The sequence below is a fragment of the Bubalus bubalis genome, chromosome 18, assembly GCF_019923935.1.
Source record: "Bubalus bubalis isolate 160015118507 breed Murrah chromosome 18, NDDB_SH_1, whole genome shotgun sequence".
NCBI lineage: Eukaryota > Metazoa > Chordata > Mammalia > Artiodactyla > Bovidae > Bubalus > Bubalus bubalis.
The window spans coordinates 44197059-44220517 of NC_059174.1; the positions used below are offsets into that span (position 1 = coordinate 44197059).

Below are 23459 nucleotides of genomic sequence, written 5' to 3' on the forward strand. Positions count from 1 at the left end.
TCAAGTTGAGAAAGGGAGAAAAAGCCCGCTTCAATAAAAATGTTCTTGATGAACAGTAAATATTATTAACTTTATTAAATCTTGCTTTTCAACATACATCTTTTTAATACTTTAATATAATGTGTAATATGTGATGAAATGGGAAGTATACATGAGGCACTTCTGTCCCATACTTAAGTTCAATGGTTGTCATGAGGAAAAGCACTTGTGTGAAAATTTGAGTTGTAAACTGATATAGCCATTCTTTTGAAAGAATGTCATTTTTACTTAAAAGAATGATTGACAAGCTGAGGCTATTCAGTCTTGAGTATCTGGCACACATTTCCTCTAAAATGATCTAGTGGGATGATTTGGGAGAATGGCATTGAAATACGTATAATATCATATATGGAACGAGTCACCAGTCCAGGTTCGATGCACGATACTCGATGCTTGGGGCTGGTGCACTGGGACTACCCAGAGGGATGGTATGGGGAGGGAGGAGGGAGGAGGGTTCAGGATGGGGAACACGTGTATACCTGTGGCGGATTCATTTTGATGTTTGGCGAAAACCAATACAATATTGTAAAGTTTAAAAATAAAATTAAATGAACTATTGTAAGTGAGCCTATTACTTCAAGGAAAACAACTTAGCATTTGTTGGCAATTAAAAAAATTCAAGCTTTCAACAAAAATTATTTTGGAAAACTTATACCTGACACAAAGAGCTTGACAATTTCACACTACTTAAGACTCTTCTTGGGGGCTTCCCTGATGGTCCTGTGGTTAAGAATCCACCTTCCAATCCAGGGGACACGGGTTCCATCTCTGGTAGGGGAGCTAAGATCCCACATGCCATGGGGCAAACAAGCTGGTGTAAACAACTACTGAGCCCACATGCAGCAACAAAGACCAGACACAGCCAAACAAATATTTTTTTTTTAAAAAAAAGACTCTTCACTGATAGGTTAGTGGTAGAAGTAATCATTATGAGGCTTTTTTGTTTTGTTTTTGTATAATGAAATACGCCAACATTTGGAAGATTTGCAGAACTCAATGAGCAGAGATCTGGAATAGGTAAACCTTAGAAACAGGAAAAATGATGGAGCAGGAATGGAGAGTGACTGCTAATGTGTATGCAGTTTTATTTTGGGGTATTGGAAATATTAAATTGTAGTGATGGTTTTACAACTCTGTAAATATACTAAAAAATCACGGCACTTTATACTTTTAATGGGTGAATTGCATGGTACATGAAATATATCTCCAAGAGCTGTAAATCAAAAATTATACCACTGTAATAAAATCACAATATCTGAAGTTTATTTAAAAGAAAAAGCCAGACTGTCACCCCACAGGCCATGGTTTGCTGATCCCTGTTTAACCATTATCTTTGAATTTCTCATTCTAGAACAACTTTTGGTGATCAGTATTTCAAAATCTACTTTTAATTTACTGTTTTTCCTTATTCTTCCACCATGCCCTTCTTTTATCTGTACATCAAAACAATTTTCTTTAAAGTTAGAGTTGCCTATATTAATAAAATGAGCCTCCTTCCAACCAATACCTCACAACCAAAACACACACACACACACACACACACACACCAATAACAATAAAAGATATCAGATGTGGCCATAGTTATCTATGATCTGACTGGGGGTGAAAGACCAGTTTCCAAGTTCACTCATGTGGCTGTTGATACAAAGCCTCAGTTTCTCAACTCAAGGATAGCTTAATCAGTCACTTGCGTTTCCTCATGGCTTCTTAGCTGACTTCCTCCAAAGCAAGCAAGAGCAAGGAAGGCACTCTGTGCCTCTTATGACCTCGTTTCTGAAATGTATATTACCTCCACTTTATTCTATTTGTGAGAAGTAAGTAGCCAAGTCTTGCCCACATTCAAAAAGACAGGAATTAGGCTCCATCTCTTAAAGAGAGTAGTATGAAATAATTTGTGGACATATCTTAAAACCACCACAGACTCCTTGTGTGTGAGAGTCACACAGTCATGTTTGACTCTACAACCCCGTGGACATGACCTGGTGCCACTCTTTGCGACCCCTGTAGCCCACTAGGCTCCTCTGTCCAAGGAATTCTCCAGGCAAGAATACTGACATGGGTTGCCATTTCCTTCCTCCTCCAGAGGATCTGCCCAACCCAAGGATCCAACCCACTCCCTTATGTCTCCTGCATTGGCAGGGCAGATTCTTTACCACTGGGCCACCTGAACTTTTTTTGCTAACTTGATGGTATGTAAAATAACAACTTCCTAAACCATGTGTTTTTAATTCAAGTATGAATGGAACACATCAGGTTACCCTGGATAACTTTTGTTTCATCTATGAGTGAAGCAAATTAGTATCCAGAATTCAGGCATTTTATACTTTCTCTCTCTTTTTTTAAGCAATTTAAGTAAACGTCTAACACAGTCTGACAGGGAATTAACCTGAAGGCAATACTGAATAGTCAGGAACAGCATAATCTCTGAGGCCAGTCTGTGGAGATTTCGATCTTGCACTCAAGATCTGTCACACTAACAGTGTGTGAAATCTTTGGGCGGCAACTTTGCTTCTCTGTACCTCAGTTTCCTCATGCACTGTCATACTATAGCAGCATGGGAAGGAACAAATATATTTAAGCCTAAAACTCCCCACCTAGGAAGAAACAAACCACCCAAATGCTTCGTCTCTTTTTCAAAAGCGCTCTTGAAGCTGGCGCGAAGACCAGTCCCACTTGCCGCCGGACTCAGGGGCTCCGTCCTAAGTGAGCTGACCGAACTGGGGAAGATCATCCCATTTAACACCGGCAACATCCTGCCTTCCTTTCAGCAACTCAGCTGGTGCGAATAACCCCGCGCTCCCACAATTGCCCCGCCGCTCTCACCTGAGGGGGTACGGTAGCTCATAGACCCGCAGCCGCGCCTCCGACCACCGCCCAGGTCGAGAGGCGGGGCGAGGGTCCAAGCCACGCCCATCCAACCTCGGGGCTGGACCTCACTGGGCCCCCACCACCGCCTATCTCACTGCGCCTGCGCCCGAAGGCGCGGGGCAGGCTGGGAGGTGTCAGTGGCTTGTTGCATGGTGCGTAGGTTGGTTACCTGTTCCGCTGCTCAGGTGTTCGCCGCGGCCACTGGGTATCGCTTTTGCCACTGCTACTGTTCCAGCCGTCTTTACCTCCCAGGCTTACCAGCCCCTAACCCAGAAAGTTCCTGCCGCGACCCACCCCGTGATCCCAGCAACCAGCCAGGGTCTAACGCTACTGACACCTCCTCCCCGCCTGTGTACCTGGCACTACGCTAATTCCATGCATTATGTCATTTTAATACCCTCTGCAACCGACACTGAAACAAGTTAAAGAACTTGCTTAAAGTCAGAGATCCAAGATGTACTAGAACTTCAAATAGATTGCAGACTGCCTACTACCCTTCCACTTTAAGTGGTGGAACAACAGAATGTATGGCCAAGGGTCATATGCATTACACAAGTTTTCACTGTCTCTCAAGCGTCGCAAGGGCGGTATTATCTCTACAGCTGAGGATTCTTAAGTGACTGGCCCAGGAACAGCAGCCCAATTTTGGTCACATAATCTGGGTCACACGTGGCCTCTGTGTTTCTCCATAGTTTTTTCAAACGACTTTATTGAGGTGATATACTTAAAATCTGCACATAGTTGAAGTGTACAATTTTATTTTTACATGTGTATGTATACACCCCTGAGACCATAATCAAAGTCAAGAGAGTAAGCATACACATCATCCCCCCAAATTTCCTTCTGCTCATTTGTAATCTCTATTGCCAGTCACAACTACTATACTTACTCCTCAGAGAACTGCTTTTGGTCACTGTAGATCAGTTTACATTTTATAGAATTGACCATAAATGGAATTATATGCTACGAGCTTTGGGAGAGGTTGGGGGTGAGTCAGGCTTAATTATTTTGAGGTTAGTCAATGTTGTTGAGTATATCAACAGTTCATTCCTTTTTACTTCTGAGTAGTAGTGCATTATGGGCTTCCCTGGTGGCTCAGATAGTAAAGAATCTGCCTGCACTGCAGGAGACCGGATTTGACCCCTGAGTTGGGAAGATCTTCTGGAGAAGGGAATGGCTAGCCATTCCAGTATTATTGCCTGGAGAATTCCATGGACAGAGGAGCCTAGCAGGCTGAACAGTCCATGAGGTCACAGAGTCCGACATGACTAAGCAACTTTCACCTTTTTTCACTTATGCTATATTAATTTTAATATACAGTGAAAGATATGAGTTGAAGTTAATTTTTTCAAATATAGAAATCCAGTTGTTTCAATTATTTGTTAAAAAGATTATCCTTTCTCCATTGAATTGTCTTTGCCACTTGATTAAGCAGCAACTGATCAAATGAATGTGGGTTTAGTTATGGAATCTATTCCATTCATTGATCTATTTTTCTGTCTTGAAGTTGATTACCATGTGTGTTCTTAGTGACTCAGTCGTGTTAGACTCTTTGCTACCCCATGGACTGTAGATGGCCAGGCTCCTCTGTCCATGGGGATTCTCCAGGCAAGAATACTGGAGTGGGTTGCCATGCTCTCCTCCAGGAGATCATCCCAACCCAGGGATTGAACCCAGGTTTCCCTTGTTACAAGTGGATTCTTTGCCCTCTGAGCCACCAGAGAAACTCAAGAATACCGGAGTGGGTAGCCTATCGCTTCTCCAGGGGAACTTCGCAACCCAGGAGTCGAACCGGGGTCTCCTGCATTGCAGGCGGGTTCTTTACCAGCTGAGCTACCACAGAAGCCTTTGGTTACCATAACTTTATAATAAACCTTGAAATAAGGTCATTTACATCTTCTAACTTTGTTTTTTAGTCTCAAAGTTGTCTTGGCTATTCTATATCCTTTGCATTTCTAAAGGAATGTTAGAATCAATTTGTCAATTTCAACAACAAAAAAAGAGCCTGGTGGGGTTTTGATTAGTCTTTCAGTAAAGACTTTTAGTCTTTCTACAGATTAATCTGTAGATTAATCTATGGCACATTGATGCCTTAAAAATAATGAGTCTTCTAGTCTACAAATATGGTATATATTTCCATTTAAGTATTTAAGTATTCTATAATACTTAAGTATTCTATAATTTCTCTCACAATTGTTTTGTAGTTTTCAGTGTACACACCTTGCGAGTCTTTTGACAGATTTATGCCTATTTCATACTTTGTATGCTAGTATAAACAGTATTGTTTCTACATTTTTAAAAGAATTTTTCATTTATTTATTTTTGGCTGCACCAGGTCTTCATTGGTTGCATTGGATCTTCATTGGTGTATGAGGGCTTTCTCTAGTTGTGTAAAGCATAGGCTATGCTTCATTACAGGGCACTAGCTTCTCATTGCAGTGGCTTCTCTTGTCATGGAGCATGGGCTCTAGGGCTCGTGGCCTTTAGTGGTTGCTACATGTGGAATCAGTAATTGCAACTCCTGGGCTCTAGAGTGTGGGCTCAATTGCCCGGCGGTACCTGGGATCTTCCCAGACCAGGGATTAAACCTGTGTCCTGTGCATTGACAGGCAGATTCTTAACCACTGGACCACTAGGGAAGCCCTGTTTCTACATTTTTAATAATCTATTGCTAATAAATATAAATATAACTGATTTATATATATATATATCTTATATCCTGAAAACTTGCTAAACTCTAGTTTGAGTAGCTTTTTATAAATTCTATAGAATTTTCTATAGATACAATCATAGTATCAGTTATCAGTAAATAAAGATAAATTTCTTCTTTTTTTTAAATCTGGGTGACTTTGCTTTTTCTTACCTATTGTACTAGCTGTAACCTCCAGTATAGTTCAGTGAGAAATGGATTGTCTTTCCAATAAATGAAGCTGGGTCATTTGGATATTCATGTAAGAAAACATGAAACTTGACCCCTACCTCACACAACACACAAAAATTAATTTGAGAAGTATTATACAGCTAAGTGTGAAAGGTAAGACAATAATACTATTAAAGAAAACATAAGAGACTATATTAAGGGCTAAGAGCAGGCAAAATTTTATTAAATGGGACACAAAAAAGATTAATAAATTAATTCCATTTAATGTATGAATTAAGTTTAATTTACATATTAACTTAATTACTAAAACTTCTGTCCATCAAAAGATGTCATGAAGGGGACTTCTCTGGTGGTCCAGTGGCTAAGACTCTGTACTCCCAATGCAGGGGCCTGGATTCAATCCCTGATCAGGGAACTGGATCCCACATGCTGTAACTAACAGTTTGCATGTCTCAATTAAAGATCCCACATAATGCAACTAAAGATCCTATATGCCACAATTAAGACCTGCCTCAGATAAATTAAACTTTCTTTTTTAAAAAAGGTACACAATGTTTATTTAAAAAAAAAATTGCCATGAAGAAAGTGGAAAAGTTAGTGACAGGCCAGGAAAATATATTTGCAAAACATGTATCTGACAGAGGACTCCTGTAAATTGATTTTTTTTTTAATCTGAATCAACTTTAAGAGAGCAGAGAGACAGAAGACTTGCACTGATATTCACAAAAGAAGATATTCAAATGGCCAATAAGCAGATGAAAAAGCATTCAACATCAATAGTCATGCAAGAACATGCAAATTAAAACCACAATTGGGATACCACTACAAACCAACATACTTACCTCCACCATGCTGCACCCACTTTGGAGAACTAGCAGTATCTACAAAAGCTAAACATACATGTTCATCCTGTGACCCAGCTGTTCCATCTCTGGGTATAGCCAACATAAATGAATGCTTCTGTCCACCGAAAGACATGTACAAGAATGTTCATAGCAGTTTTATTTATAATGACCAAAATCTGGAAACAACTCAAATGTCCATCACCAGTAGGATGGATAACTGGCTATATTGTATTATATTCACATGGTGGACTGCTGCTGTATGGAATGGAATACTACAATGGTGAAAAAGAAGAAATCCCTGCTATGCGCGAGCATGCGAATGAATATCACAAATACGTGCTGCGTGCTGAGTCATTTCAGTTGGGTCCAACTCTGTGCAACCCTATGGACCATAGCCTAGCAGGCTCCTCTGTCCATGGGATTCTCCAGGTAAGAATACTGGAATGGTTGCCATGCCCTTCTCCAGGGGATCTTCCCAACTCAGGGATCAAACCCTCATCTCTTATATCTCCTACATTGGCAAGCGGGCCCATTACCACTAGCCCCACCTGGAAAGCGTCACAAATATAACATTGACCAAAATAAGCTGAGTACAAAAGATTACATCTGTGTGATTCTATTTGTGTGAAGTTAATAAACAGGCAAAACTAACCCACCAAAAAGTTACTTTTGTTGGAGGAAATGATAGGGACTGGAAGAGAGTACAGACAAACCTATTGGGGTACCAGAAATGCTCTATATCTTGGTCTGAGTAGTGTCTAAGATGCTACATATACACATGTAAAAATTCACTATTCTCTACATGTAAAATGTATGCATTTTATGTATGCAAGTTATATCAACAAAAAGGAAAATTAAAGTGTCTGTTTCTGAACACAGTTATTCAACTCTTCTGATATGTATGCCTATTTCTGGGCCCAAACTGCTCTTTTGATCACTATAACTTTCTAGTAAGTTTGATATCTACAAAATAAGTTTAGCTCTTTTCTTTAAAAAATATCTTGCAAATGTATGTTTTCAAGTGAATTTTAGGATCAATTTTTTAAATTCCTTAGAAATTTTCTATTGTGATTTTAATTGGGATTGTGTTATATAGTTAATTTGTAAAGCAATTACATTTCTACAATACTGTGTGTGTGTGCATTCATTCATGTCCAACTCTTTGAGACCCTGCGGACTATGACCCACCAGGCTCCTCTGTCCATGGGCAAGAATACTGAAGTGTGTTGCCATGCCATCCACCAGGGCATATTCCTGACCCAGGGATCGAACCCATGTCTCTTACATCTCCTGCACTGGCTGGTGGAGTCTTTACCACTAGTGCCACCTGGGAAGCCCTTCTACAATATTGACTCCATTCAATTAACATGGTATATTATGTATATAATATAAGTACATAATTATGAGTTCTATTATATTATAAATATTTATCTCATTATATTCTCTAATCACTGTTGGTATATTAAAAAGCTCTTTTCTTTATCAAAAATACCTGGCCATCTTATTGAACTCCTTCATTCATTTTAGTAGTTTTTCATTTGATTATTTTCATTTCTAGGTCATGTGTAAAATGTTAAAACTTTTTCTCCTTTATATGAGGATCTGACTTTTGGTTAATTTTCTAACAATATTTTCCTGGAAATAGATGAAGATGGTAAGTGCCCACTAGGCAACATTGTTTATAATAATAATGTCGCCCATGGTTTGTAACTTTTATCTGGACTGGGAGTCACCATTAGTTAGTTAGTTCAGTTGCTCAGTCCTGTCAGACTCTTTGCGACCCCGTGGACTGCAGCACACCAGGCTTCCCTGTCTATAACCAACTCATAACTCAAACTCATGTCTATGGAGTCGGTGATGCCATCCAACCATCTCATCCTCTGTTGTCCCCTTCTCCTCCTGCCTTCAATCTTTCCCAGCATCAGGGTCTTTTCCAATGAGTCAGTTCTTCGCATCAGGTGGCCAAGGTATTGGAGTTTCAGCTTCAGCATCAGTGCTTCCAATGAACACCCAGGACTGATCTCCCTTCGGTTAGATCTCCTTGCAGTCCAAGGAACTCTCAAGAGTCTTCTCCAACACCACAGTTCAAAAGCATCAATTCTTCAGTGCTCAGCTTTACTTATAGTCCAATTATAACATCCTTACATGACTACTGGAAAAAACAGCTTTGACTAAACAGACCTTGGTTGGCAAAGTAATGTCTCTGCTTTTTAATACGCTGTCTAGGAAACAGTGTCAGACTTTATTTGGGGGGGGGGGCTCCAAAATCACTGCAGTTGGTGATTGCAGCCATGAAATTAAAAGACGCTTATTCCTTGGAAGGAAAGTTATGATCAACCTTGATAGCATATTGAAAAGCAGAGACATTACTTTGCCAACAAAGGTCTGTCTAGTCAAGGCTATGGTTTTTCCAGTGGTCATGTATGGATGTGAGAGTTGGACTGTGAAGAAATCGGAGCGCCAAAGAATTGATGCTTTTGAACTGTGGTGTTGGAACAGACTCTTGCAAATCCCTTGGACTGCAAGGAGATCCAACCAGTCCATCCTAAAGGAGATCAGTCCTGGGTGTTCATTGGAAGGATTGATGCTAAAGCTGAAACTCCAATACTTTGGCCACCTCATGCAAAGAGTTGACTCATTGGAAAAGACCCTAATGCTGGGAGGGATTGGGGGCAGGAGGAGAAGGGGATGACAGAGGATGAGATGGCTGGGTGGCATAACCAACTCGATGGGCATGAGTTTGAGTAAACTCCAGGAGTTGGTGATGGACAAGGAAGCCTGGTGTGCTGTGATTCATGGGGTCACAAAGAGTTGGACACCACTGAGGGACTGAACTGAACTGAACTGAACTGAACTAGGTTGGTCATAACTCTTCTTTAAAGGAGCAAGCATCTTTTCATTTCATGGCTGCAGTCACCATCTGCAGTGATTTTGGAGCCCAGAAAAATAAAGTCTGTCACTGTTTCTGTTGTTTCCCCATCTATTTGCCATGAAGTGATGGGATCAGATACCATGATCTTAGTTTTCTGAATGTTGAGTTTTAACCCAACTTTTCACTCTCCTCTTTCACTTTTATCAAGAGGCTCTTTAGTTCTTTGCTTTCTGCCATAAGGGTGTTGTCATCTGCATATTGAGGTTATTGATATTTCTCCCAGCAATCTTGATTCCAACTTGTGCTTCATCCAGCCCAGCGTTTCTCTTGATGTATTCTGCGTATAAGTTAAATAAGCAGGGTGACAATATACAGCCTTGACGTACTCCTTTCCCGATTTGGAACCAGTCTGTTGTTTCATATCCAGTTCTAACTGTTGCTTCTTGACCTGCATACAGATTTCTCAGGAGGCAGGTCAGGTGGTCTGGTATTCCCATCTCTTTCAGAATTTTCCACAGTTTGTTGTGATCCACACAGTCAAAGGCTTTGGTGTAGTCATTAAAGCAAAAGTATATGTTTTTATGGAACTCTCTTACTTTTTCTATGATCCAGCAGATGTTGGCAATTTGATCTCTGGTTTCTCTGCCTTTTCTAAAACCAGCTTGAATATCTGGAAGTTCATGGTTCACGTACTATTGAAGCCTGGCTTGGAGAATTTTGAGTATTACTTTGTTAGCATGTGAGATGAGTGCAATTGTGCAATAGGTTGAGCATTATTTGGCATTGCCTTTCTTTGGGATTGGAATGAAAACTGACCTTTTCCAGTCCTGGGGCCACTGCTGAGTTTTCCAAATTTGCTGGAATATTGAGTGCAGCACTTTCACAGCATCATCTTTCAGGATTTGAAATAGCTCAACTGGAATTCCATCACCTCCACTAGCCTTGTTCGTAGTGATACTTCCTAAGGCCCACTTGACTTCACATTCCAGGATGTCTGGCTCTAGGTGAGTGATCACACCATTGTGGTTATCTGGGTCATGAAGATCTTTTTTGTATAGTTATTCTGTGTATTCTTGCCACCTCTTCTTAATATCTTCTGCTTCTGTTAGGTCTATACCATTTCTGTCCTTTATTGTACCCATATTTGCATGATATGTTCCCTTGGTGTCTCTAATTTTCTTGAAGAGATCTCTAGGATTTCCCATTCTATTGTTTTCCTCTATTTCTTTGCGTTGATCACTGAGGAAGGCTTTCTTATATCTCCTTGCTATTCTTTGGAACTCTTCATTCAAATGGGTTTATCTTTCCTTTTCTCCTTTGCTTTTAGCTTCTCTTCTTTTCACAGCTATTTGTAAGGCCTCCCCAGACAGCCATTGTGCCTTTTTGCATTTCTTTTTCCTGGGATGGTCTTGATCCCTGCCTCCTGTACAATGTCATGAACCTCCATCCATAGTTCTTCAGGCACTCTATCAGATCTAATCTTTTGAATCTATTTGTCACTTCCACTGTATAATTGTTAGGGATTTGATTTAGGTCATACCTGAATGGTCTAGTGGTTTTCCCTACTTTCTTCAGTTTAAGTGTGAGTTTGGCAATAAAGAGTTCATGACCTGAGCACAGTCAGTGCCCAGTCTTGTTTTTGCTGACCATATAGAGCTTCTCCATCTTTGGAGTCACCGTAGTTCATTTTTAACCTTCAAGTCCCTTGTAGGGACGCTTGGCCATCTGCTGAGTGAGCTGCTGCAAGGATTCCCACTGGTAGGAATATCTGACACTGCTTGGTTGCATGTTTGGTTCCTGTCCTATGTCCTGAATGTTGTTGCTGTTGTTTAGTTGCTCGGTCGTGTCTGACTCTTTTGTGACCCCTTGGAGTATAACCCACCAGGGTTTTCTGTCCATGAAATTTCCCCTGCAAGAATACTGGAGTAGTTTGCCATTTCCTTCTCCAAGGCATCTTCCCGACCCAGAGATCAAATCGGTGTCTCCTGCATTACATAGGCCTGTCCTATATCATGTGTGGCCTGCAAATACCTTCTTGTGAGTCTGAAGACATTTAGTGAAATCTAAGAAGGAGCCTCACGGGCATTGCAGAGTGGCAGCAGCAGTAGGCTAGACTTTTAGACCTTCCATTCAATTTGACCAATGGACTGTGAGATAAGGGAATGAGGAAGAAACTGCTGACAAGGTACTAAATGTGCGAGAGAAGCCATCTACCCATTCTATGATGTTGAAAACTCTGCTGTGTATAAGAGGGGATAAATCATCCCCTTGTGGGGAGCAGATTTGGGTTGAAGTAAACCAACTTCACACTGAGAGAAGAAATTTCTCACTGTTCACTGTGGGACCCACTGCAGCTGGGCCACAGAAACTTATTAACAAACTTTGGTTGGTTGGATGTTGGACAGGGATGGCAAAGACAAAAAAATGAATCATGAGACACCATGCCTGTGATGGGACTGCCACCTGATAAAGCAGGCATGACTGCCAGGTAGACTGATTCCGTGCAAACTTGAATCTACAGAGAGATGTTTGCGAGTACCCAAGAGAGCAGAAGGCAAAAGCAGACAGCAGGCTGTGTGATGGCCATCAGGTCCAAGCAGAGCTACAATAGTATAATAGCATGTGGGGTCACCAATAAAAGATTAAAGAAAATGGTAAGGGATAGCCCTGGGTCAACCCTAAACATCTTTCATAATTCTGATAAAAGCTGTGGCCTGAGAATGCTTGAGGCCTCTTAAGGCTACACAAGAGCCTGACCAATGTCCTCTGCTGCCATCTAGTGAAGACTTGGTGGGAATGCAAACACTTTCTAAAGTGAGAAGAGGTTGTTAAATCAATAATTGGTTATTTTAAAGGCCTGCACTGTACACTTTCAGACTGGATAAAACCTTTGATATACAAACGGTATATAGGGAGAACAGATTATTTTTCTTAAAAAGTTAAATAAATTTCAGTGTGGTATGTTCTGTCTGCTAAAAACTAATGTAATATTGTTAGCTGTAAAATACCTAGAAATCCCAAAATAAAGAAGGTATTGTAGCACTATAAATACAGATGATCAGACCATTCTAGATTCATAGGATATGGAGGGAACATACTTACTGTAATACAAATCCTGGTGATGGCAAAATACTCAAACTTGTCCTTTATGTTAAAAGTGATGATCACAATCTTGGGAAAGAAGAATGGAACTGGAGGAATCAACCTGCCTGACTTCAGACTATACTACAAAGTTGCAGTCATCAAGACAGTATGGTACCGGCACAAAGACAGAAATATAGAACAATGGAACAAAATAGAAAGCCCAGAGATAAATCCCACCTATGGACAACTTATCTTTGACAAAGGAGGCAAGAATATACAATGGAGAAAAGACAATTTCTTTAACAAATGGTACTGGGAAAACTGGTCAACCACTTGTAAAAGAATGAAACTAGAACACTTCCTAACACCATACACAAAAATAAACCCAAAATGGATTAAAGATCTAAATGTAAAACCAGAAATTATAAAACTCCTAGAGGAAAACATGGGCAAAACACTCTCTGACATAAATCACTGCAGGATCCTCTATGACTCACCTCCCAGAGTAATGGCAATAAAAGCAAAAATAAACAAATGGGACCTAATTAAACTTAAAAGCTTTTTCACAAAGAAGGAAACTATAAACAAGGTGAAAAGACAGCCCTCAGAATAGGAGAAAATAATAGCAAATGAAGCAACTGACAAACAACTAATCTCAAAAATATACAAGCAGCTCATGCAACTCAATACCAGAAAAATAAATGACCCAATCAAAAAATGGGCCAAAGAACTAAACAGACATTTCTCCAAAGAAGACATACACACGGCTGACAAACACATGAAAAAATGCTCAACATCACTCATTATCAGAGAAATACAAATCAAAACCACCATGACGTACCATCTCACACCAGTCAGAATGGTTGCTATCAAAAACTCTACAGACAATAAATGCTGGAGAGGGTGTGGAGAAAAGGGAACCCTCTTACACCGTTGGTGGGAATGCAAACTAGTTCAACCACTATGTAGAACAGTGTGGAGATTCCTTAAAAAACTGGAAACAGAACTGCCTTATGATCCAGCAATCCCACTGCTGGGCATACACACCAAGGAAACCAGAATTGAAAGAGACACATGTACCCCAATGTTCATCACAGCACTGTTTATAATAGCCAGGACATGGAAGCAACCTACATGTCCATAAGAAAGCTGTGGTACATATACACAATGGGGTATTCAGTTCAGTTCAGTTCAGTTCAGTCGCTCAGTCGTGTCCGACTCTTTGCGACCCCATGAATCGCAGCACGCCAGGCCTCCCTGTCCATCACCAACTCCCGGAGTTCACTCAGACTCACGTCCATCACGTCAGTGATGCCATCCAGCCATCTCATCCTCTGTTGTCCCCTTCTCCTCCTGCCCCCAATCCCTCCCAGCATCAGAGTCTTTTCCAATGAGTCAACTCTTCGCATGAGGTGGCCAAAGTACTGGAGTTTCAGCTTTAGCATCATTCCTTCCAAAGAAATCCCAGGGCTGATCTCCTTCAGAATGGACTGGTTTGATCTCCTTGCAGTCCAAGGGACTCTCAAGAGTCTTCTCCAACACCACAGTTCAAAAGCATCAATTCTTCGGCGCTCAGCTTTCTTCACAGTCCAACTCGTACATCCGTACATGACCACAGGAAAAACCATAGCCTTGACTAGATGGACCTTTGTTGGCAAAGTAATGTCTCTGCTTTTGAATATGCTATCTAGGTTGGTCATAACTTTCCTTCCAAGGAGTAAGCGTCTTTTAATTTCATGGCTGCAATCACCATCTGCAGTGATTTTGGAGCCCAAAAAAATAAAGTCTAACACTGTTTCCACTGTTTCCCCATCTATTTCCCATGAAGTGATGGGACCGGATGCCATGATCTTCGTTTTCTGAATGTTGAGCTTTAAGCCAACTTTTTCACTCTCCACTTTCACTTTCATCAAGAGGCTTTTTAGTTCCTCTTCACTTTCTGCCATAAGGGTGGTGTCATCTGCATATCTGAGGTTATTGATATTTCTCCCCGCAATCTTGATTCCAGCTTGTGTTTCTTCCAGTCCAGCATTTCTCATGATGTACTCTGCATATAAGTTCAATAAGCAGGGTGACAATATACAGACTTGACGGACTCCTTTTCCTATTTGGAACCAGTCTGTTGTTCCATGTCCAGTTCTAACTGTTGCTTCCTGACCTGCATACAGATTTCTCAAGAGGCAGGTCAGGTGGTCTGGTATTCACATCTCTTTCAGAATTTTCCACAGTTTATTGTGATCCACACAGTCAGCCATTAAAAAGAATACATTTGAATCAGTTCTAATGAGGTGGATGAAACAGGAGCCTATCATACAGAGTGAAGTAAGTCAGAAAGAAAAACACCAATACAGTATATTAACACATATATTTGGAATTTAGAAAGATGGTAGCCATGACCCTATATGTGAGACAGCAAAAGAGACACAGATGTAAGGAACAGACTTTTGAATTCTGTGGGAAAGGCAAGGGTGGGATGATTTGAGAGAATAGCATTGAAACACGTATATTAGCATATGTGAAATAGATCGCCAGTCCAGGTCTGATGAATGAGACAGGGCGTTCAGGGCCAGTGCACTGGGACAACCCTGAGGGATTGGATGGAGAGGGAGGTGGGAGCGGGGTTCAGGATGGGGGACACATGTACACCCGTTGCTGATTTGTGTCGATGTGGTGGCTAAAGCCACTACAATATTGTAGAGTAATTAGCCTCTAATTAAAACAAATAAATTAATTTTTTTTAAGTTCTAATCAAAGCCATGGCAAAGATTAAAAAAAAAAAAAAAACCACTTCTGCATGATAACCTAACCTTAGGTTTATTTCCCTGAAAGTATGTCAAGTATGTTGCTAGGCTATATTGTTGTTACTGTTGTTCAGTTGCTGAGTTGTGTCTGACTCTTTGCAACCCCATGGACTTCAGTCTAGCCCATCAGGTTCCTCTGCCCACAAGGTTTTCCAGGCAAGGATACTGGAGTGGATCACCATTTCCTTCTCTAGGGGATCTTCCTGACCCAGGGATCAAACTTTTGTTTCCTGCATTGCAGGTGGATTCTTTACTACTGAGCCACCAGGAAAGAAAGGCTACATTGCTTACAGTAAAAATGATCATTGATAGAGACTTCCCTAGTGGTCCAGTGGTTAAGAATCCACCTGCCAATGCAGGGGACACGGGTTCAATCCCTGATCTGGGAGAATTCCACATGCTGCAGAGCAACTAAGCCCAAAAGCCTCAAATACTGAGCCCAAATTCTGAAGCCATCTTGCCTAGAACCCGTGCTCTGCAACAAGTGAAGCCACCTCAGTGAGAAGTCCATGTACCACAACAGAGTGGCCCCCAGTCGCCACAAACTAGAGAAAGGCTGCACAGAGCAATGAAGACCCAGTGCAGTCAAAAATAAAAATTAAATAGTTTTTTAAATGTATTCTTTTTAATGGCTGAGTAATACTCCATTGTGTATATGTACCACAGCTTTCTTATCCATTTGTCTGCTGATAGACATCTAGGTTGCTTCCATGTCCTGGCTATTATAAACAGTGCTGTGATGAACATTGGGGTACACGTGTCTCTTTCAATTCTGGTTTCCTCGGTGTGTATGCCCAGCAGTGGGATTGCTGGGTCGTATGGCAGTTCTATTTCCAGTTTTTTAAGGAATCTCCACACTGTTCTCCATAGTGGCTGTACTAGATTGCATTCTCACCAACAGTGTAAGAGGGTTCCCTTTTCTCCACACCCTCTCCAGCATTTATTGCTTGTAGACTTTTGGATCGCAGCCATTCTGACTGGCGTGAGATGGTACCTCATGGTGGTTTTGATTTGCATTTCTCTGATAATGAGTGATGTTAAGCATCTTTTCATGTGTTTGTCAGCCGTGTGTATGTCTTCTTTGGAGAAATGTTCTAATGAGGTGGATGAAACTGGAGCCTATTATACAGAGTGAAGTAAGCCAGAAAGAAAAACACCAATACAGTATACTAACGCATATATATGGAATTTAGAAAGATGGTAACGAAAACCCTGTATGCGAGACAGCAAAAGAGACACAGATGTATAGAACAGTCTTTTGGACTCTGTGGGGGGCAGGGGATGACTTGGGAGAATGGCATTAAGACATGTATAATATCATTTAAAAAAATAAAATATATAAAATACTTAATGCATTAAAAAAATTAAATAGTTTTTTTAAAGCTAATCTTAAAATGATCATTGGTGGGACTTCCCCTGATGGTCCAATGGTAAGACTCCACACTTCCAATGTAAGGGGTGTGGGTTCAATCCCTGGTTGGGCAACTAAGATCCCACATGCTGCATGGTATAGCCCCCCAAAATTTTAATTTTTAAAAGATGTTTCATCATTGGTAAACTGGACTGACAGATCTGCAACTACCTAATGGGGAAGCCATTGTTTGGGGCTTTGTGAGTACTGGACTCTTATACCTAGGCATATCCCTTGCAGAAACCCTGGAAACTGTGCCTGTGGAATTATGAGATTGTCTCTTGCGAGGCAGAGAGTGAAGTGAGGTGAAGTCACTCAGTTGTGTCTGACCCTTTGTGACCCCATGGACTGTAGCCTGCCAGGCTCCTCTGTCCGTGGAATTTTCCAGGCAAGGATACTGGAGTGGGTTGCCATGAGGCATGAGACATTTAAACCAAAGCAGCTCTCATTGAGGTCCAATGTGCATCTAGCATCTTTGTACCTACCCAGAGAACTGTGGCAAAGAATGTCTGAAGCTCCCCTAACCCATCTCCCTCTAAACAGACTGAGTGTGGCTTGCAGTCATCTCGTGAGTCTAAATAAGCCTGAAAGTGAAACTGTTAGTCGCTCAGTGGTGTCTGACTCTGCAACCCTATGGACTGTAGCCCACCAGGTTCCTCTGTCCAAGGAATTCTCCAGATAAGAAGACTAGAGTGGGTAACCATTCCCTTCTCCAGGGGATCTTTCTGACCCAAGGACTGAACTCCTAAATAAGCCTAAGAGACCACTAGTAGGCCTTGCATAGGTAGGTACATCAGCTGCCCCAAAATGACTTTTTTTTCCCTTTTGTTTTCTGTAACTATATTCATTTCCTTTTCGTTTGTTATTTGTTATAATTTGTTGAATTACAGTCAGCATAATGCTGAGGTGAGGGAGAGGAGTACAGTGGTGATGAGGGGAGAAGGGATGCCATGTCCCTACATCTTACTGTTTCACTTTCTATTATGAAAAGGATATTTTCTATATTTAAACATATAGAAAAGTTGCAAAAAGAATATAAAGAACTCCTAGAAAGATCCACAGAAAATTGACTAATTGTTAACATTTGGCCACATTGCTTTATGTTTTTTCTCTCTCTACATATATATATATGTATATTTATTATCATTATTTTTATTTGAGAGTAAGTTGCAGCCATCATACCCCTTTATTCTTAAATATTTTATTGTGTACTTCCTAAAAGCAAAACATCTATGTAGATTTCCCCAGTGGTCCAGTGGTTAAGACTTCACCTTCCAATGTAGGGGGTGCTGTTCTGATCCCTGACCTGGGAACTAAGATCCCACTCAAAACATAAAATAGAAACGATATTGTAACACATTCAATAATGACTTTTAAAATGGTCCACATTAAAAAAAAATCTATGTACATAATTGCGGTACAATTTTAAAACTGGGAATTAATATCAACACAATACTATTACCTAATTAACAGACCCATGAAAATTTCCATAGATCCCAGTGGCTCAGGACTCCAGAATTCCATGCCCAAAGAGCCTCAAGCCAATTACTTCTTCTTCTTCTTTTAATATTTATTTACTTATTTGGCACATAAGATCTTTAGCTGTGACATGTTCCCTGACAAGGGATCAAACCTGGGTCCTCTGCACTGGGAGCACAAAGTCTTAGCCTGTGGACTACCAAGGGAGTCCCACCTCAAGCCTGTTTATAAATAGGCCTCTCTTCCTAAGTCCACCATCCTGAAGCATGACACATTGCCACTTACAGGATGTTTTTCCTTAGGCTTGAGTATGACTTGGCTGTTTGGAGGAATGTGGACAGATTTGACCACACAGATGGGGCCTTCACACTGTTGGAAAGAGCTGAGAGTAGGAAGAGAAGAGGGACTGGGCCATGGTCAGGGGTGGTTCTCCCCCTTCACCATGTTCTGACATGGAACGCCAAGGAGTCAGAGAAATCTACATTTGACCTGGTCTTCCCAGTCAGTTTGAAGGTGCAGTTAATCTGTTGCTGTTTTCAGTTTCTAGGTCATGTATGACTCTGCAGAGTCAGACATGGACTGCAGCACGCCAGCCTTCCCTGTCCTTCCCCATCTCCCAGAGTTTGCTCAGATTCATATCCACTGAGTTGGTGATGTTATCCAGTTTATCTAGAAAAATAAAGTAACATTTTGTTTAACGTCTTATTGCTTGAATTGTAACTGTTAAACATTTTGACATATGATACATGACCCATTTGTAATTTGACCTTGCTCCACCATGGAATACCCTGTGTAAAAGAACAAACACTTCTCAGAAAGGTCTTAGGGTGAACTGGTCCCCACAAGTGTTCACATGAGAAGGTAATCTGCAAGCTGACTCCTGTCTCCACATTGCCCCTGGGAGAATCAGGAATGTCAGTGGCAATGCCTCCCAGCCTCCCTTGCCTGCAACCACTCAGTTTGGTGACAAGCCCCAGGCTTAGTGCTCAGCATTTTCAACAACAGTGCAGAATCCAAACTGGCCAATTCCTCGTTCTTTCCACTCTCTACCTCGGGAATATCTTTTCTTTCTAGTTTATCTAATTTCTTTGTACAGCTTGATATTTGACCAAAAAAAAATCCCCTATGATGGACTTAAGACCTCTACACGTTTCTTTCTTTCTTTTTTTTTTTGACCACACCACGCAGCATATGGGATCTTAGTTCCCCCACCAGAGATCAAACCTTCACCTCATGCAGTGAAAGCTCAGAGTCTTAACCAGTGGACTGCCAGGGAAGACTCTTTGGAAGTTCGTCTCCCTCTTATTTATTTAACACACTACTACCACTACCACAGCTACTGTTACTGAAAGGTACGCATGGGGGGTCTGGATGCTCGCCCCTCAAAAGTCAAAAAGCAGGCCGGGTTGGTGGAAAGGAAAGTTTGTTTTATTTCAGATGCTGGCAACTGGGGGTGGTGGGTGGGGGGGTGGACATCTGTCCAAAGGCCTATTCCCCCCGCTGACAAGCAGGGGATAAGAGCTTTTATAGACAGAGTGGGGATTGGGGTCACATGCAGAAACAGCACAGTCATCTTCAATTGGTCATCAGTGGTCTGACTAGCACCAGGTTGCTTGTTTTAGGTACAGTTAATCTTCAGTTTGGGGGTGCATTTGTTCCCATTTCTTTTCAGTCAGTTCTCAGAACTGTGGCAGCTCAAGTCCAGGTACAGTCTGGTCATCGAGTAGTTAACTCCTCCACCTGGTGTTTTGGTACCTACAAGACAGCTCACAGGATACGGCTCAGAATATTATCTATAGCCCTTGAAATAGAACTGAACGGCCTTGACTGTTCTTAGTGACTACATTATTATTATTTAGTCTCCTTAGACTGTTTTGCTTTGTTTCAGCATTTTTCACTTCTCTGATTAAACTTATCCTTCGATTGAAGTTTTCCACAGCCAAAAGGAAGGCAGAGAACATGATGGGGGTGGGCAAGGACCATACAGTCCTCTGTTTCAATACCGCATCCACACTGCCACAACTGCCCCTGGTCAGCGCAGGGTTCTAAGGCTCATTTTCTCTTCCCAGAACACTCTAAATCCAAAAGATATTGTAGGAGGTGCATCTTACCAACATTAATGTACACTCATGTCCAAGACACTTTGGAATTCCAACTAAGTAAATAACACCAATATGGTGCCCAGATCTTAGAAGTGAGGTGTATCTGGAAAAATGAGCAATTCTTTAAAATATTATCCCATGAAGTACCTCTAACTTTTAATGTTGTTTAGAGGTAAGTGTGTAAATGTCATTTTTGATAATGTAATACTTTCAGTCAGACAGCCAAAAACATCCAAGTTTAATTACTGCCACATGATTTACACACTTACTAATAATATGAGTGTGTGAGAGTTGCTCAATAATGCCTGACTCTTTGCAACCCCATGGACTGTAGCCTGCCAGGCTCCTCTGTCCATGGAATTCTCCAGGCAAGATTACTGGAGTGGGTTGCCATTTCCTTCTCATAATATAGGAACATATAATTTACTGTTATGTAATTTACTGGGGTTTTTTTTTTTCATTATTTTGCTCAGTTTTTTTACTTTTGTTCTAAAATTACTTTCTATAAATGTCATATAAACTCTAGGGAATTCCCTGGCAGTCCAATAGTTAGGACTTGGTGCTTTCACTGATGTGGGCCCAGGTTCAGTCCCTGGTTGTGGAACTAAGACCCCACAGACTGCTGCGGTATGGCCAATGTGTGTGTGTGTGTGTGTGTGTGTGCGCGCATGCGTGTGTGTGTGTCTGTGTGTTATATATATTCATGCATGCTCAGTTGCTCAGTCATGTCTGACTCTTTGTGACTCCATAGGCTGTAGCCTGCCAGGCTCCTTCTGTCCATGGAATTTTCCCAGAAAGAGTATTGGGGTGAGTTGCCATTTCCTCCTCCAGGGAATCTTCCCTACCCAGGGATCGAACCCCCATCTCCTGCAGCTCCTGCATTGTCAAGTGGATTCTTCACACTGAGCCATCTGGGAAGCCAGGTTATATCTACATAAACTCTAAAAGTTGTTCCATTGTAATTTGTTTCTTTTTATGATGCTTTGAATCTCCAGAAAAAGGAAATTTTTATGAAAGTGTTTTGCAACAATGCATTGATTAGTTACTCCATCATTTTTATTTGCCAATAGTTATTCCTGTTACTTACCACAATTTACTTATTTATATCTTCAATAACCCTGGTCAACTATCAGAACACAAAATCAGTTAAGATATACAATAGAGTAAAAACAGGAATTTTTCCCACAAGGAAGTAAAGCAGAACCAGTTCCTAAGTAGGCCACTTTCTCTTCTAGCTGGGTGCTGTAATAGAAAGAACTGAGGTTTGGACTGAAAATACATGAGTACAAGTCTTGACTCCACCATCGTCCACCTGAGGTCAAAACCTTCTCTGGCCCTTGGTTTTCCCAGTGTAAAGAGAGGAGTGTGCTAATACTGATTCCCTGCTCTACCACACATGAAGTCATATGAAGATCGACTGATAAAATGTTTTGTTAACAGTATATTAATGTGCTATTTGTGATCATCCCACTGAGTGTAAAGTCTGTTCATTGGATCATGATCCCTCATGCTGTAGTGGTGTGGCAGCCTGCAGGAACGGTCGGTCCTCTCTCTTTACTGAAATTGTACATTGAGAATAATTACCTCCTTAAATTTTGCACCCTACCTTGATGCCTACCTTGTCTCTCACCAGCCCTGGCCCTGATTCCTTGGGGGGAGACCCAAAGCCTGCAGCTGTAGGAATAAGCCAGTGTAATTGTTTCCTGGTCTAGTGTGCTCTGGTACTGAAGTTCCATCCTAGAGGGACTGACCCTCTACATTTCCCTGCATTCCTCTGCATTGGGCTCACAGTGTGGGCCTCGAAGTCATTGAATTTTAATTTCATGTCCCATCTTGTCTTAAGTCTTTGCTCTCTGCAAACTTTACATCTGCACATACATTTCAGGGGGGAAACAAGTGTAAGAGCACCTATAAACCTCTGCTGTAGATTCTCTTTGGAACTTTGAACCTGTGGGTTCATGTATCCCACCAAATTTGGGGGATTCTGGACCACTGGTCTTTGATATATTTTTCCTCCATTTTTGGAACTCCAACTACACATATATTAGACAACTTGATATTGTTTCACAAGTTACTGAGATTCTGTTCATCTTTTTCAACCATTTTCTCCATATACTTCCTTTGAATAATTTCCACAAACCTGTCTTCACTTTGACTCTCCTGTGTTCTGCAGCTCCATTCTGGATTAGGTCTATACCATGGATGCATTTGATAATCCTTAATCCTGGGCTTACTTGTAAGACATGGCCATGCCCTTTTGGATTTCAACAGAAAGCTTTATTTATTTATTTTGGAGTTTAATAGAAAGTTATACTTATTTATGGTTTTTCCAGTAGTCATGTACAGATGTGAGAGTTGGACCATAAAGAAGGCAGAGCGCCAAAGAATAGATACTTTTGAACTGTGGTGCTGGAGAAGACTCTTGAGAGACCCTTGGACAGCAAGGACATCAAACCAGTCAATCCTAAAGGAAATCAACTGTGGTATTCTTTGGAAGGACTGAGGCTGAAGCTGAATCTCCGACACTTTGGCCACCTGATATGAAGACCTGACTCATTGGAACAGACCCTAATGCTGGGGAAGACTGAAAGCCGGAGAAGAGGGCAACAGAGGATGAGATGGTTGGATGGCATCACTGACTCAATGGACATGAGTTTGAGCAAACTCCAGGAGACAGTGAAGGACAGGGAAGCCTGTCATGTTGCAGTCCATGGGGTCACAGAGTCGGACATGACTGAATGAATGAACAACAACAAGAAAACTTTACAAGTTCCACAAGCCTATCTTAGTTGCAAGAACCGAACTTCAAAATTAGTACAGAAATTTCTGCCTAAAATTCTGTTAATAGCTAAAACTTTCAGCTGGGTTCCTTGAAGTCTCACCCTCTTTGTATTCCTGTTAGAAGTCAACCAGAGCTTTGAGGGGAATTTATATGCAGATTTTGTAGTTACTCTCCATGACTCACTCCCTTCTGGGATGTCCTCCATCAGTTTTCAATTTTAGGGCAGTTTTGACAATCCTAAAATCTCACTCAGTCTTCAGCTAGTAAGACCACCACTTTAAAAAATAATTTTTTA

General features: G+C 41.2%; 1 long non-coding RNA gene across 2 annotated transcripts in view; it reads right to left on the minus strand.

Annotated features, from left to right (window-relative positions):
• The window catches only part of LOC112580276, a 234944-nt gene extending 231024 nt beyond the window's left edge, over positions 1-3920 (minus strand). The window contains exon 1 of one of the 2 annotated variants that reach the window (XR_006546423.2): positions 2863-3920. This is a non-coding gene — a long non-coding RNA (uncharacterized LOC112580276). The remainder of the gene's footprint in view (positions 1-2862) is intronic. The other variant, XR_003104605.3, reaches the window with a different exon arrangement.
• Positions 3921-23459: the final 19539 nt, after the last annotated feature.